Below are 16,612 nucleotides of genomic sequence, written 5' to 3' on the forward strand. Positions count from 1 at the left end.
TCCACCAGGCCCCCACCCATGTCTCCCACCACCCCCACCCACCAGCAGTGCAGGGGCAGCCTCCACCAGGCCCCCACCCATGTCTCCCACCACCCCCACCCCCCAGCCACCAGGGGCAGCCTCCACCAGGCCCCCACCCATGTCTCCCACCACCCCCACCCACCAGCCACCAGGGGCACCCTCCACCAGGCCCCCACCCATGTCTCCCACCACCCCCACCCCCCAGCCACCAGGGGCAGCCTCCACCAGGCCCCCACCCATGTCTCCCACCACCCCTACCCCCCAGCAGTGCAGGGGCATCCTCCACCAGGCCCCCACCCATGTCTCCCACCACCCCCACCCCCCAGCCACCAGGGGCAGCCTCCACCAGGCCCCCACCCATGTCTCCCACCACCCCCACCCCCCAGCAGTGCAGGGGCAGCCTCCACCAGGCCCCCACCCATGTCTCCCACCACCGCCACCCACCAGCAGTGCAGGGGCAGCCTCCACCAGGCCCCCACCCATGTCTCCCACCACCCCCACCCCCCAGCCACCAGGGGCAGCCTCCACCAGGCCCCCACCCATGTCTCCCACCACCCCCACCCCCCAGCCACCAGGGGCACCCTCCACCAGGCCCCCACCCATGTCTCCCACCACCCCCACCCCCCAGCCACCAGGGGCACCCTCCACCAGGCCCCCACCCATGTCTCCCACCACCCCCACCCCCCAGCCACCAGGGGCAGCCTCCACCAGGCCCCCACCCATGTCTCCCACCACCCCCACCCCCCAGCCACCAGGGGCACCCTCCACCAGACCCCCACCCATGTCAAACCAGCAGTGCTGGGGCAGCCTCCACCAGGCCCCCACCCATGTCTCCCACCACCCCCACCCCCAGCCACCAGGGGCACCCTCCACCAGGCCCCCACCCATGTCTCCCACCACCCCCACCCACCAGCAGTGCAGGGGCAGCCTCCACCAGGCCCCCACCCATGTCTCCCACCACCCCCACCCCCCAGCCACCAGGGGCAGCCTCCACCAGGCCCCCACCCATGTCTCCCACCACCCCCACCCACCAGCCACCAGGGGCACCCTCCACCAGGCCCCCACCCATGTCTCCCACCACCCCCACCCCCCAGCCACCAGGGGCAGCCTCCACCAGGCCCCCACCCATGTCTCCCACCACCCCTACCCCCCAGCAGTGCAGGGGCATCCTCCACCAGGCCCCCACCCATGTCTCCCACCACCCCCACCCCCCAGCCACCAGGGGCAGCCTCCACCAGGCCCCCACCCATGTCTCCAACCACCCCCACCCCCCAGCCACCAGGGGCACCCTCCACCAGGCCCCCACCCATGTCTCCCACCACCCCCACCCCCCAGCACTGTGGGGCACCTGCCAGCAGGCCCCCACCCATGTCCAACCCATGTCTGCCACCACCACCACCCCCCAGCCACCAGGGGCACCCTCCACCAGGCCCCCACCCATGTCTCCCACCTCCCCCACCCCCCAGCAGTGCAGGGGCATCCTCCACCAGGCCCCCACCCATGTCTCCCACCACCCCCCAGCCACCAGGGGCAGCCTCCACCAGGCCCCCACCCATGTCTCCCACCACCCCCACCCCTCAGCCACCAGGGGCACCCTCCACCAGGCCCCCACCCATGTTTCCCACCACCCCCACCCCCCAGCCACCAGGGGCAGCCTCCACCAGGCCCCCACCCATGTCTCCCACCACCCCCACCCCCCAGCACTGTGGGGCACCTGCCAGCAGGCCCCCACCCATGTCTCCCACCACCCCCACCCCCCAGCAGTGCAGGGGCAGCCTCCACCAGGCACCCACACATGTCCCCCTGCCCCTAGGTCCTGACGATACTCAATCATGGCAGTAATGGGCAGCATACCCAGCACAAACACCCAGGCAAGGATTGCATCCACCCACATAGTGAATGCAATTACATGATACAACCCCAATGGCAAGTCTGTAAATGAACACATGTCCGTCACACACACATACACAATGGGTGCAAGTGAATGTCAAAACCCATATCATGACATGTATGAAACCAATGAGAAAATACCACAAGTGAAAGTTAAAAAAACATGTATTTAAGATGAAAAATAAGTAAACAAATCAAACATACAACAATGGGGATAACAAAATAAAAGGTCCATGTCCGAGAACAAATGTAAAAATAAAAAAAACAAAGTAATCCAAAAACAAATGTTGTCCAAAGCAATATCATGTGGAAGGAAAATAATGAAAAACCATTTCCTCATGGTGAACACAATAATTAATAAAAAAAATGTTTCTTCAAAAAGCAAACTATATACACGAATATTCCAGGGTCCATGAGCCCAACACCATAAATGAAACCTACTACTACCTAATGAAAATAATATATACAAAAAAGTGGCCATTGTCCGAGCGGTCCAAAAAAATAAAAATTAATAAAGGAAACCTAACACTAACTAACTAAATAACTATATACAAAGGCAGCGGGCAAGTCCTGCGGCTCACTCGGTGATGTTGCTGGCCAGGGCATCATCGAACTCCATGTCGATGTCCTGGAGGCGGGACTCTGTCCTGGCCCCGAGGTCTCGCAGGGATAACCCCATGTCCAGCTCAAACTCCCTGCGAGCTTCCTCGAGGCACTCAGCCCGCCTCAACGCCCGACGCATGGAGAACTCCGCCCTGACCATGGTGAGCCGCTCCTCTTCCGCCCGCTGCCGCTCCGCACCTATCCGCTGGACCAACTGCTCCCACACGGAAGACACCACCATCCCAGGGTTGCCCTGCCCTCCGGCCGATGCCTGCCCCTCTGATCTTGATGGCCCCGAGCCATGATGCCTCCCACGTCGAGCCTGCTGCTGCCTCCGACGCCACTGCCTCTGCCAGCACGACGGCATCCAGGCTGATGGAAACCACTGACGCCGTCGTGCACGTGCCCTGCCCGATGATGCTGTCACATCTTCCATCTGCTGGGGTCCAGTTGCTGTGTTGTCCACCCCTGCTGGACCTCCAACTCCCAACTGTGGCAGGGATGGGATCCCCACCGAGCTGGCTGCATTGGTCGGGGCAGGTCCACAGGGGGCCCTGGTGGCATCTGGGCCGGAAGACGGCAAGGAGAACGACTGGTGTATAGCCTGCACAGAGGAGGAGAGGGCCGCCAGATTGGCCAACACATGCAGGAAACCCCCGAACATGGCCGATCCCAATTGGGCCACGTTGGCACGGTGCACTTCATGATGACGTGCGTGCTCCTCCCGGGAAGCACGCACGGCATCACGAATCACAGCCGTGCGCATCGCGACCCCAATCAGGACCTTCTCCACACGGCCAGGGGTTCCCACGTCCGCAGGTGGAGGGGAGTCAGGTGACATGGACATCCCCTCTACCTGCGGACGGGCCTGGGACCGGGCATCCCTGCTGGTGCATGGTGGTGCACTCACAGGGTCAGGGACAGCGACATGCACAGGCCCCTCCACGGTGACCTGTGCTGCCTCCTGCCCCTGGCCCTGGACTGCACCACTTGCACCAGCCGGGATGCCCCCACCAGGCCCCATGTGTGCCCCAGTGGCGGCCTCCTCCTCCTCTGTGCAAACCACCAACCTGGATGGCTCCTCACCGTCTCCCACCGTAGCAGGCCCCTGTGGGGGCTCACCCACCCCTTCCGCTGCAGCCGTGGGGGCATCCCCGCCGCCTTGCTCCACAGCGCCGTCTCCGCCCTCTTCTTCACTAGCCGCTGCGTAGAGGGAGACAAAGAACACAAGCATCAGGGCACTGTACAATGGTCCCCTAGACAGGAAGCAATAGCAGATGAGCACCACTGTCAAAGTACACTTCCATCATGTCCCTCCACAACACATGGGTCAGTCCAGGCAAAACACACACAGTAACAGGCATGGTGCATGCCATGGACATTTCCATGCATGTCCAATGGACTCTTGAAACATTCAATGATATGTAACTCACATGCATCATGGCTCATGCCTATCACATGCACACACTTCACCTCAGTCACATCCATCTGGCCCCAAACACACCAAACACAGCGGATACAAGGGTAATTTGGCTGCTTCACTGAATCTGTGCATTGTCACACACGTGTCATGCATCCATGGCATGCACAAGTCACAGACACGCAGGTCAGGCACACAGACATGGCTACCATATATGTACCTGGCATCAGCACCCATCCCTCACCCCCACCCATGTCCAGGTACAGAGACTGGCATGCTCTCATGTTCAAAATCTGCATAGGGCTCCCCATGCGGCATTTGAACACATGCAACAACCATGTGGGTCACACATCACTGGTCGCACATGCATTACCATGATGTCCCTGCACACATACATGCATACATGGCCTATGGCACACATACAGGCAAGTATCATAGAACCAGCACACCGCTACATGCCCTGTCTCACACAGTAATGCTTGGACACTTACCGCTCAACTCCAGACGGGCCTCCCTCTCAAGGATCTGGGCGTGGAGCGCTGGGCGTACGTGTTCCAGGACCCTCATCTGGATGGAACTCATGCGGCCCCGGCCCCCCTCCACGAGGCGCTGGGCCTTCACAAGGGTCCTGGACCTCAAGTCCTCCCAGCGCTTCTTGATCTTCTGGACGTTGCGGGTTGCCACCCCCTCCGCGTTGATGGCAACCACACAGTCGGCCCAGATCCTCTCCCGTCCTTCCTTGCTGGCGCGGGACGATCCAAAGAGGGCATCATACTGCCCCAGGACATGCTCCACCAGGACACCAACTTCGGTGGCAGTGAAGCTGGTGCCCCTCTGCCCCTCTGGCCTGGGGTTGCCACTGGTGCCAGATGTGGAAGTGCCCGACATGGCAACCCCAGAGGCAGGTGTGGGTGGGCAACTGGGTCCTGGGGCTGGGCTGTGGAGCGATGTAATCCCAGTCGGGAGTCTTCAGTTCCAGCAGGGGTGGACACAGCAACTGGACCCCTGCAGATGGCTGATGTGCAGGCACCAAATGGCAGGGCACGGTGGCAGCAGGCAGGCAGGCAGGCAGCAGCAGATGGCACGTGGGAGGCTTCTCGGGGCACTGGGGGGCAGTAACTCGGCCTTCTGGGCAGGAGCGTGGTCTTCCGTGTGTTTTCGCGTGGCCAGCTTGATACGGAGTGATTTGGCACGTGAAAATCCTGCACGTCAGCGTGAAATCCGAGGAAAGGCCCTTAGCGCGTAAGCGCGTCAGCACGCATACGCGATTCTATTGGACCAGAGTCCCTCAGCGCGTAAGCGCGTCTGTGACGTGACCCGCACGGGTGTTCCCCACTCAGCACGTGATGACGGAGCACACGTGGAAATACTGCACGTCAGAGTGTCATCGCGTGTAATTGGACAAAAGTGCGCGTACACGCGATTGGCCTATGTATGTGTATTTCATGGGTGCGCGGGCACTTACACACGCAAGTACGTCAGCGCACCTGTATCCCGTGGTGCGTGGGAATTTCCACACGCTATTGGACTGGGAACTGGATTCCAGGGGTGCGCGGGTCACACGCTCGCCTAGAACACGCGCAAAGCATAAATTTGCTCACTTTAACAATAACAAGCTCAGACGCCAGGATGAACATACCGTTCCTAGCAGCAGTGGCAGTGGGCTACCAAAGGAGGAGGAGGAGGATAGTCAGGGCCAGAATATTCACACCCAGAACCAGCCTTTTCGGGATGCCTGATGACCAGGTGTATGGGAGGTACAGGTTTCCACCACACATAATACTGGACCTGGTGAGTGAGTGGGAGGATGACCTCACATCACCCACCCTGTGCTCCCAAGCACTCAGCCCCCTGGAGAAGGTCCTCAATGTACTGCACTTCTTAGCCACTGGATCATTTCAGTGGACAAGTGCCATAGTGGGTGGGGTGTCACAGGCCACCCAGTCACGCTGCCTACACCAGGTCTTGAACATCATCACTGCACGCCCATCAGTCCGCAGGCACATATACTTGCCCAGAACACCTGCAGAAAGGCATGCTGCCGCCCTGGATTTTTACGGTGTGGCACGATTCCCCAAAGTGCTAGGTGCCATCGACTGCACCCATGTGGCTCTACGTCCCCCCAGGGCATCTGAGCACATCTATAGGAACCGCAAGCACTGGCATTCCATCAACGTGCAGGTAGCATGTAATGCCAAGGGAATCATCACCTCAGTATATGCCAACTATCCCGGGTCCACCCACGACAGCTTCATTTACCGAATGTCCACCCTAAGCCGGGACCTGGAAGCTGGGACGCATGGCGATACATGGCTGCTTGGTGAGTATGTATGCCACTGCACATGCATGCATGTTGGATACTGAGCAAGGTCACAACCCCACCAATGATACCAATCACCACCTCCACAGGGGACAGTGCCTACCCTCTCAGCCCCCACATGATGACACCAATTCGGAACCCCACCACGCCACCCGAGGTAAGATATAACACAGCCCACATTACGACCCGGGGCATAGTGGAGTGCACATTCGGAGTGCTAAAGTCACGCTTTCGCTCCCTTGACCGTTCTGGCGGGCAGCTGTTATACGCTCCCCCAGTAGTGTGCAGGATCATAGTGGCAGCATGTGTCCTGCACAACGTTGCAACACGCCGGGGCCTGGCCGTGGACATGGTGGTGGCCCCACATCCCCAACCACATGCACAGCCGCTGTGCATGGGAGGGGAAAGGGCACGGGGGGAGGCAGCCCATACACAGCTAGTGGCTAATTACTTCACATAGTGATCACACCCCTGTGGAGTGCACACTGGCCTGGCACATTCCATCTGACAATCAATGATGACTCAACCTGACACTGATCCTGAATGTCTGGAGATTCAACCGTGAAAAGCATATCAGCCTGAGATTGTTCACCTGGAAGTGTTACAATGTGTGCATCCCTACCCACACACACCACCAATGCAGTTTTGTGAAGAAACACATTCAAGCAGCTAAAATGAATACCCACTTGCTAAATGCAACAAGAGGACAGTGCCATGTCACCCAACCCATCCCCAGCACCGCCACACAACACACCGTGCCATGTCATGCTATGTGCAGGTAAACAAAGTCATGCCCACAACATGACAAGTGTCACGATGTACAGTGTCCCCAATTGAAACTTGCTACACCTGAAATGCTCACTGTAATGCAGGACCAACAACAAACTTGAGCAGGTACTACCATTAACATGACTTCACTAATGTAATAAATCAGTAGTCTCACCACCTGGAAATACCTGCACTCCCACCACTTCCAACTGTACAGTGTTGGCGCCATGTAGAGTTGTAAGTGCACTGCTGCCAACAAGGACCCCATCTCCAGACTAGAGGGCCTTGTGTAGACATGAGGAAGGGACCTGCAAATTGGGAGGCAGACACAGATGATGAGTTACACATCAATGCAACATGCAGTGTACAACAGAACAGCAATATGCACTAGGAATGTATACACAGTATTGACTAGACTACCCACACATGTAGTGGGAGTCCAATGTCACCATGTACTTCAATGTCACTTGGGCACACCCTTTGCAAGCCCATGGAAACGGGAAGCAGGAGGGGTGTGTGTGACTCAAACCCAGGCATCTGAACCAAATACATGACAAGCCTGCATGTGCCCAGCCACAATGCAGCGTATGCCCACAGGAACCACGGAAGCCAACAAATTGTCCCAAAAAAATTGGGAAAAAAATATAAGAATTAAAAATTTAAAAAAAATAAAAATAAATAAAAAAAAAAATGGCCATTAATGGGCCCGGGGGGGGGGGGGGTTGGGGAGGCCACCCAGGAGGTCCGAGGACAGGGTGCACACCAAAACCCACCTGTGTGGATCCTGGGAAAAAAAAACAGCTCCATGGGCTCATGGCCCACACGGCTACCCTATTGTGGGAGTATCACTGCTGTCGCTATTCTCACCCTGTGCAGCTGCATCCGGAGGTGGTTGCACTATGGGAGGCAGCCCACGCAAGGCCCTAGTCTGCTCCTCCATGGCTGCAAGCATGCGGGTGTGGTAGGTCTGGTTCTGGAGGATGAGGGTGTGGAGGTCCCCATGCAACAACTCACGGGATGCCCGGACCTCCGCCCTCGTTGCTTGCATCTCAGCTGAGAGCGTACGGGTGAGACGCTCCAGCTGCTGTTCTGTCCTTTGGTGTGTTGAAGCCTCAAGCTCAGCAAGAGTCGTCCTGAGTTGATGGAGCTCCTGCCTCAGGGCTTCCCTGTGGCCCTGGGACTCTATGGAGATGGCCTCCTGCATAGTCGCCAGTGCCGCCCGCCTGTCCCTGTTGGACGCCAACATGTCCTCCCTGTGTGACTGGCAGATGGAGTCGGTTGCCTGCTGTAGTCGCTCCATCAGCCTTTCAGGGGGGACAATGGAAGTGGCCACCCTATCCATGGCCTGAGCCATCATCTCGGATGATGCTGCCTGTTGGGTAGCCATACCGTAAATGGATTGCTCCCATGCGGTATTGCCAGGTGGCGTACGGCCACCACGTCGGCGGGCACCACACCTGTCTGGGGCAAGGCGGACTGCGCCTTGCTGTGCCAGCACTGCCTGAGGCTGCAGGACTGCATTCCCCCTCTGATCTGCTGGCCCAGGAACAGGATCAGATGTCGCGGAGTGTGACCCTGCATCCGTAACCACCAAAGGCCTAGCTGCCAACACTGACATCCCCATTGAGGGTTCTGACCCTGGTGCAGGTGGGTGGGACAGAACAGAATCCCTCCCTGGAACACTCACCTGCGACGGCACGTAGGTCTCATCATCCGAATCAACAGCTGAGTACAGCTCGGGGGAGGTGCAGCCAGAGACACCCCTTGAGAGCACGACCTGCAGCACTTGTGGGTTCTCACCCACCAGCACACCACGTCCCTCAATGTGTGGTTGGTCGGCCCTCGGACCCCTCCTGGCTCTGCACCATCTCCACAACCCCAGCAGTATCAGGTGCGTCTTCCCCTGCAAAGACATAATAACAAAGAAATGGAAACAGGCATTAGCACCATGGCACACAATGAGGGCTGAGAAGCAAGAGAACCAGTACTTGATTGACACATGTCCCACATGACTAAGACCCTCCCATGCATGCACCCTCACTGCGTATGAAGGGCAGGCAAATGGCACACACTGATGACACAAAGATGGAAGATGAACACATTTCCTGCATGCTGCCTGGCAGTGGCATCACACATTGGCCTGTGATTGCCAGGTGACACACACATGCCATCACACAGATGGCATGTACCATTGCTATTGAGGCAAGATGGAGAGGAGGGCAGCACTTATTCATTCAGTCCAGTTCCCGCATGTAATAGCTTTTCTAAATCAAACAGGTCTGATTTTCACCTGGAGCTGGCAGTCCTAAATGGTCCAATTGCACAGGGACATGTGTGAACATATGATATCCAGGTAACAAAGTCACTCCACGTTACCATAGCCATGCCAGACATGTGACTAGAGGACTGAGAAATGCCTAGTATAAGTGGTGGAATGCAAACAATCTGTCTGAATGAACAGATAAAAATAAGCAACAATGTTGTGGCAAGGTGACACTTCAAGGGCAACTGGCGTGCTGTTGGGCTAGATGTCTACTGTTGGCAGAAGGGATACTGCAATGGCCAAATGCAGCTGCGCAGGATGTATTGCATGAAGCACATGGCTGACCCATACGACTCAGGTGCACACACTCTCACCTGGCACACAAACAGAAGCCCTCACACACACACCATGCACATGGATGACACACACATGCATGTGCACTCACCGGACAATGCCTCGTGATCAGGCAGATCTCCCACGCCTTGGATCTGTTCCTCCGTGATGTAGGTCCCAGCGACTGACTCATGTGGAGTGAGTTCCATGTCTACTACTGGAGACCCACCTCCAGTCACTAGAGTTGTGGCATGACTTGAGGCCAGCTTCTTCTTTGCCCTGCGCTTTAGGTCATTCCAGCGCTTATAGCAATCATTGGCTGTGCGCCTCACGATTCCAAGGGCACTTACGATGTCCGCAACGGTCTGCCAGTGTGCCTGGCGTTGTGCAGGTGTGGTCTTGGATCCTGCAACAATGACCATCTCGTTATCATGTCCGGACACATACTCGACAAGTGCATTCAGTTCGTCATCCGTGAAGCTGGGCTTCCTCGACGGGCCGGACTGTGTAGCCGTGTCTGGGGCATCAGCCTGTGCCGGACGAGCACTCTTCCTCTTCCACTTGGAAGGTGGTGGTGATCCTGAGTGTCCTGCGCCGCTCTGGACACTAGGGGCAGGAGCCCTGGTGGGCTCTGTATCAGGTGTGTGGGATTGCACACTCAGCATGGGAGTTGGTGCAGGCATTGGCTCAAGTGTAATGGTGTCAGGGGGAATGTCAGCAGGATGGACTAGGACCGACACTGTCCTGGCTGGGTGTGTGAGAGCTGGGGTGGATGGAGCAGCAGCTGCCCCTGCAGCCTCTCCGCCCTGCCTACTTGGGGCAGCAGATGACCTTGCTGCCCCAGATCCACGTGGCATGATGGCATCAACGTGCACCAGCGCACGTGTCGTAGCCCTGCTGACCTGGAAGTCAGCCATGGAGTCAGCCAGGTCTGGTGCCACAATGGGCTGGTCCAACAAGGGCTGAGCATGGATGGTGTCAGCCACATCAGCCTCAACGGGAGGGGGGAGGGGGGGGGATTATGGGTGCCCTTGACTGGTCCTCCACACATGGGGGGACAGGCTCACCCTGCAAGTTACGACCACGTCCCCTACCGGATCCACCACGGCCACCACTTGTGGCTCTTCCACCTTTGCCACCCTTAGGGAATCCTCGCCTCCCAGCCATGGCACTGATATTAATGTGCGTATGGGAGTGGCTGTAGACTATTGTCCTGGGCAATTGGGGGTCAAAGGGGTTGGGTACCAGATGGTAATTGTACCCTAGTGCTCTAGCAAGGCTGAATGTAACCCCTGGGGAAAGATGACGGGTCACGCAACGCACAGGAGGCCCAAAAAAGGGAGATGACGTGCACGCAACCCCTCCTAGACCACGTGTGCAGAAAGAAAAACCTGCACTACGCTGTGGCACCCAGTAACACAAGAATGAACGTATGCGTGTCACACGCAGCCTAGAATGACCTCTGAAGGGGTAGGCTACACACGGGGCAAGCACAGATGTTAGATACGTGCGTGACTCACCGTCTGCCAGGTAAAAGAGCGTGAAAAATGAGCGCGTTTGGTTGGCAACACCCCCGCCAAAAGAAGATATGTACGCTGTCTGAGGAGACAGGACAACAGTAGAAGGGAACACTGTTTGAGGGAACAGGCCCAGGTAAACCAGTACAAGAGAAAAAATAGAAAAAGCTGTCAGAGGTAACAGGGAGTACAAACTTGAAACGCCGTGAAGTAAATCGCGTGTGAAACGACAAGAAGTACAGAATTCACCCACTCGCTCTCCACGAAAAGCACGTACAAGGAATTGGTGTTCTACACGTACCTTATATGCAGGCCCACACGTACAGCGTCACTTACGCGGCGTGTACGTGCTAGGCCCATTCCCACCAATTACACGCTTTGACACTTCTGCGTGTAGGTCCATTTTCACCAATTACACGCTTTGTAACTTCTGCGTGTAGGGCTATTTCCACCAATAACACGCTTTGACACTCGGACGTGTCACGCAACTTTTTCCTACGCGTGCACGTGACTTCATAGACGCGCATACGCTAGTGACGCGTTTACGCGCTAAGGGCCTTTCATCGATTTACACGCAGACGTGTGGGATTTTCACGTGCAAAATCACTCCGTATCAAGCTGTCCACGCGTTCACACACGGAAGACCACGCTCCTGCCCAGGAGGCCAAATTACTGCCCCCCAGAGCCCTGAGCACGCTCCCACCTGCCATCTGCTGCTGCCTGACTGCCTGCTGCCCACGTGCCCTGCCATTTGCTGCCTGCACATCAGCCAGGGGTGCTGTTGCTGTGACCACCCCTGCTGGAACCAAAGGCTCCTGACTGCTTTTCCGTCGCCCCACAGCCCAGCCCCAGGACCCAATTGCCCACCCACTCCTGCCTCTGGGGTTGCCATGTCGGGCACTACAACATCTGGCACCAGTGGCAACCCCCGGCCAAGGAGGCAGAGGGGCACCAGCTTCAGTGCCAGGGAAGTTGGTGTCCTGGTGGAGCATGTCCTGGGGCAGTATGATGCCCTCTTCGGAAGGTTGCGCGCCGACAAGGAAGGACGGACTCGGATCTGGATGGACATCGTGACTGCCAACAACGCGGAGGAGGTGGCAGTCCGCGACTACGAACGTGTCAGGAAGCGCTGGGAGGACTTCAGGTCCAGGACCCTCAACAAGGCCCGGCGCCTCATGATGGCAGCAGATGCTAAGGGGCGGGCGGGGCCACTTGTCGGAAGATCAGATGAGTGTCCTGGAACGCATATCCCCAGCGCTCCACATCCAGGTCCTTGAGAAGCAGACTCGTCTGGAGTCGAGCGGTAAGTGTACATGCATACTGATTGTAAGCTGTGCGTGTGGTGGTGTGCCAGGAGTGTGCAGGTTGAACATGTATTTTTATGTGGCCAAGTAGGGGGGTTGTACAGGGCTGTGAGGGTGACACATGCGAGGGGTCTCATGTGTGACACATGGATGGTGCTTGTGTGTGTGGGCCTGCATGGCACAGGATGTGGAGGAATGATTGTCAGGTGTGACATGGATGTCGATCGAGACACTGCGACAGTTGGCGGAGGTGTACACATGCATGCAGGTTTGGTGTTGTGTGTGCATGTGTAGTGTACTCCCTATGTTGCATGTGATGTGTGGATGACCTTTGGCTGCCCATGCTGTTGTATGTGAATGGATGGTGCTGGCTGTTGCATTATGGCTGTGGTATGGCTCATGTGTGCAAGTTGAAATGACATGTGTGTTGGGGATTGTGATGCCATGTGTGAGGTTTACCAATGCCACTCATGTATAACTGTCATGTGTGTATGAGTCCATTTTACAGTGCCCTGATGCCTGTGTTTTCTTTCTCCCTGTCTGCAGCGTCAACTGATGAAGAGGGCGGAGAAGGTGCTGTGGAGCACAGCGGCAGGGGTCGCACCACCAGCCGAAGACGCAAGGCCCGGATCCCCTCCCAAGTTGTGATCTCGTCGGGGAGTGAGGAGTCTGGTGCGGCGTCCCAGGCCGCAGCTGGCGAGGGGAGGTCCAAGAGGCGGAGGTCGGAGTTGGACTCCTCGGCAGCAGAAGGGGCAGCTGGGACCCCACAGGGCCCAACGGGGGAAGATGGCACGGAGTCATCCAGGTTGGTGGGGTGTTTGGTGGAGGGTGCCCCTGCACTGCTGGGGGGTGGGGGTGGTGGGTGACATGGGTGGGGGCCTGGTGGAGGGTGCCCCACAGTGCTGGGGGGTGGGGGTGGTGGGAGACATGAGTTGGGCATGAGTGGGGGCCTGGTGGAGGCTGCCCCTGGTGGCTGGGGGGTGGGGGTGGTGGGAGACATGAGTGGGGGCCTGGTGGAGGCTGCCCCTGCACTGCTGGTGGGTGGGGGTGGTAGGAGACATGGGTGGGGGCCTGGTGGAGGATGCCCCTGGTGGCTGGGAGGTGGGGGTGGTGGGAGACATGAGTCGGGCATGAGTGGGGGCCTGGTGGAGGCTGCCCCTGGTGGCTGGGGGGTGGGGGTGGTGGGAGACATGGGTGGGGGCCTGGTGGAGGCTGCCACTGCACTGCTGGTGGGTGGGGGTGGTGGGAGACATGGGTGGGGGCCTGGTGGAGGCTGCCCCTGCACTGCTGGTGGGTGGGGGTGGTGGGAGACATGGGTGGGGGCCTGGTGGAGGCTGCCCCTGGTGGCTGGGGGGTGGGGGTGGTGGGAGACATGAGTTGGGCATGAGTGGGGGCCTGGTGGAGGCTGCCCCTGGTGGCTGGGGGGTGGGGGTGGTGGGAGACATGAGTGGGGGCCTGGTGGAGGCTGCCCCTGCACTGCTGGGGGGTGGGGGTGGTGGGAGACATGGGTTGGATATGGGTGGGGGCCTGCTGGCAGGTGCCCCACAGCGCTGGGGGGTGGGGGTGGTGGGTGACATGGGTGGGGGCCTGGTGGAGGGTGCCCCTGGTGGCTGGGGGTGGGGGTGGTGGGAGACATGGGTGGGGGCCTGGTGGAGGGTGCCCCTGGTGGCTGGGGGGTGGGGGTGGTGGGTGACATGGGTGGGGGCCTGGTGGACGGAGCCCCACAGTGCTGGGGGGTGGGGGTGGTGGGAGACATGGGTTAGACATGGGTGGGGGCCTGCTGGCAGGTGCCCCACAGTGCTGGGGGGTGGGGGTGGTGGGAGACATGGGTTGGACATGGGTGGGGGCCTGCTGGCAGGTGCCCCACAGTGCTGGGGGGTGGGGGTGGTGGGTGACATGGGTGGGGGCCTGGTGGAGGGTGCCCCTGGTGGCTGGGGGGTGGGGGTGGTGGGAGACATGGGTGGGGGCCTGGTGGAGGGTGCCCCTGGTGGCTGGGGGGTGGGGGTGGTGGGTGACATGGGTGGGGGCCTGGTGGAGGGTGCCCCTGGTGGCTGGGGGGTGGGGGTGGTGGGAGACATGGGTTGGACATGGGTGGGGGCCTGCTGGCAGGTGCCCCACAGTGCTGGGGGGTGGGGGTAGTAGGAGACATGGGTGGGGGCCTGGTGGAGGATGCCCCTGGTGGCTGGGGGGTGGGGGTGGTGGGAGACATGAGTCGGGCATGAGTGGGGGCCTGGTGGAGGCTGCCCCTGGTGGCTGGGGGGTGGGGGTGGTGGGAGACATGAGTGGGGGCCTGGTGGAGGCTGCCCCTGCACTGCTGGGGGGTGGGGGTGGTGGGAGACATGGGTTGGACATGGGTGGGATCCTGCTGGCAGGTGCCCCACAGTGCTGGGGGGTGGTGGTGGTAGGAGACATGGGTGGGGGCCTGGTGGGTGGGTTCTGCCAGTCTAGCCGTTTCTTACTGCAGCACTGTATATTTTTCTGGGCATCTGTGATAAAATTATATGATATGATAACTCATATGTAACGCACCTGTACACAAGTATTTTTAGGCACAATAAGACAAGGGAAGGAAAACAGAGGGAGGACAAGACAAATGATCTTACTAAGCCTTGTGTCAATCAGATTGTGCAGGTGCGAGAATGACAGGTGCAAGGGGAAAGGGAGGGGGGAAGTGCAAGGGAGAGTGGAGGGGAGTACAGGGCAGCAATGCTCTGAGTAAGTGCAGCCAGGGCAGCGCGGCTCTGGTAGTGCAAGGTGAACAAGGGACTGTAGGGTTACAGTTACAGCCCCTAACTGTGTGGTAGGCCCGTAGGCAGTGCCTGATCAAGAAAGAGCCTGGACTCAGTGAGACTGAGGGTAGCCAAGCAACCAGTTGGTACAGCGGACAGGTAGGTCAGCAGGGGAGGGAAAGTGAGAAAGCAGAGGAGAAGAGGAACATTTTGAGTTGCTTCCGGAACTTCAGGTGGTCCGGGTCAAGTTTGGGAGGGGCAGGGAGGCCATCCCAGATCGAGGCACCTGCAGGGGAGAAGTATCTACCCGCACTCTCTGCCTGTAGAAGCATCTAACCCTTCGGGCTCGAGAAGGAATATATTTTGGAAGAGAGCATTGTAGTGCGGATCGCAGGCCCCAGAAAACCTTGTGGACAATGCAAAGGGTATTGAACTTGATTTTTGCAGCCACCGAGAGCCAGTGGAGAGATTTCATCCAGGTTGGTGGGGTGTTTGGTGGAGGGTGCCCCTGCACTTCTGGGGGGTGGGGGTGGTGGGTGACATGGGTGGGGGCCTGGTGGAGGGTGCCCCACAGTGCTGGGGGGTGGGGGTGGTGGGAGACATGAGTTGGGCATGAGTGGGGGCCTGGTGGAGGCTGCCCCTGGTGGCTGGGGGGTGGGGGTGGTGGGAGACATGAGTGGGGGCCTGGTGGAGGCTGCCCCTGCACTGCTGGTGGGTGGGGGTGGTAGGAGACATGGGTGGGGGCCTGGTGGAGGATGCCCCTGGTGGCTGGGAGGTGGGGGTGATGGGAGACATGAGTCGGGCATGAGTGGGGGCCTGGTGGAGGCTGCCCCTGGTGGCTGGGGGGTGGGGGTGGTGGGAGACATGGGTGGGGGCCTGGTGGAGGCTGCCACTGCACTGCTGGTGGGTGGGGGTGGTGGGAGACATGGGTGGGGGCCTGGTGGAGGCTGCCCCTGGTGGCTGGGGGGTGGGGGTGGTGGGAGACATGAGTTGGGCATGAGTGGGGGCCTGGTGGAGGCTGCCCCTGCACTGCTGGGGGGTGGGGGTGGTGGGAGACATGGGTTGGACATAGGTGGGGGCCTGCTGGCAGGTGCCCCACAGCGCTGGGGGGTGGGGGTGGTGGGTGACATGGGTGGGGGCCTGGTGGAGGGTGCCCCTGGTGGCTGGGGGGTGGGGGTGGTGGGAGACATGAGTTGGGCATGAGTGGGGGCCTGGTGGAGGCTGCCCCTGGTGGCTGGGGGGTGGGGGTGGTGGGAGACATGAGTGGGGGCCTGGTGGAGGCTGCCCCTGCACTGCTGGGGGGTGGGGTGGTGGGAGACATGGGTTGGACATGGGTGGGGGCCTGCTGGCAGGTGCCCCACAGCGCTGGGGGGTGGGGGTGGTGGGTGACATGGGTGGGGGCCTGGTGGAGGGTGCCCCTGGTGGCTGGGGGGTGGGGGTGGTG

Source organism: Ambystoma mexicanum, chromosome 6p (assembly GCF_040938575.1).
Source record: "Ambystoma mexicanum isolate Mex_15411 chromosome 6p, UKY_AmexF1_1, whole genome shotgun sequence".
In the NCBI taxonomy this organism is placed as follows: domain Eukaryota; kingdom Metazoa; phylum Chordata; class Amphibia; order Caudata; family Ambystomatidae; genus Ambystoma; species Ambystoma mexicanum.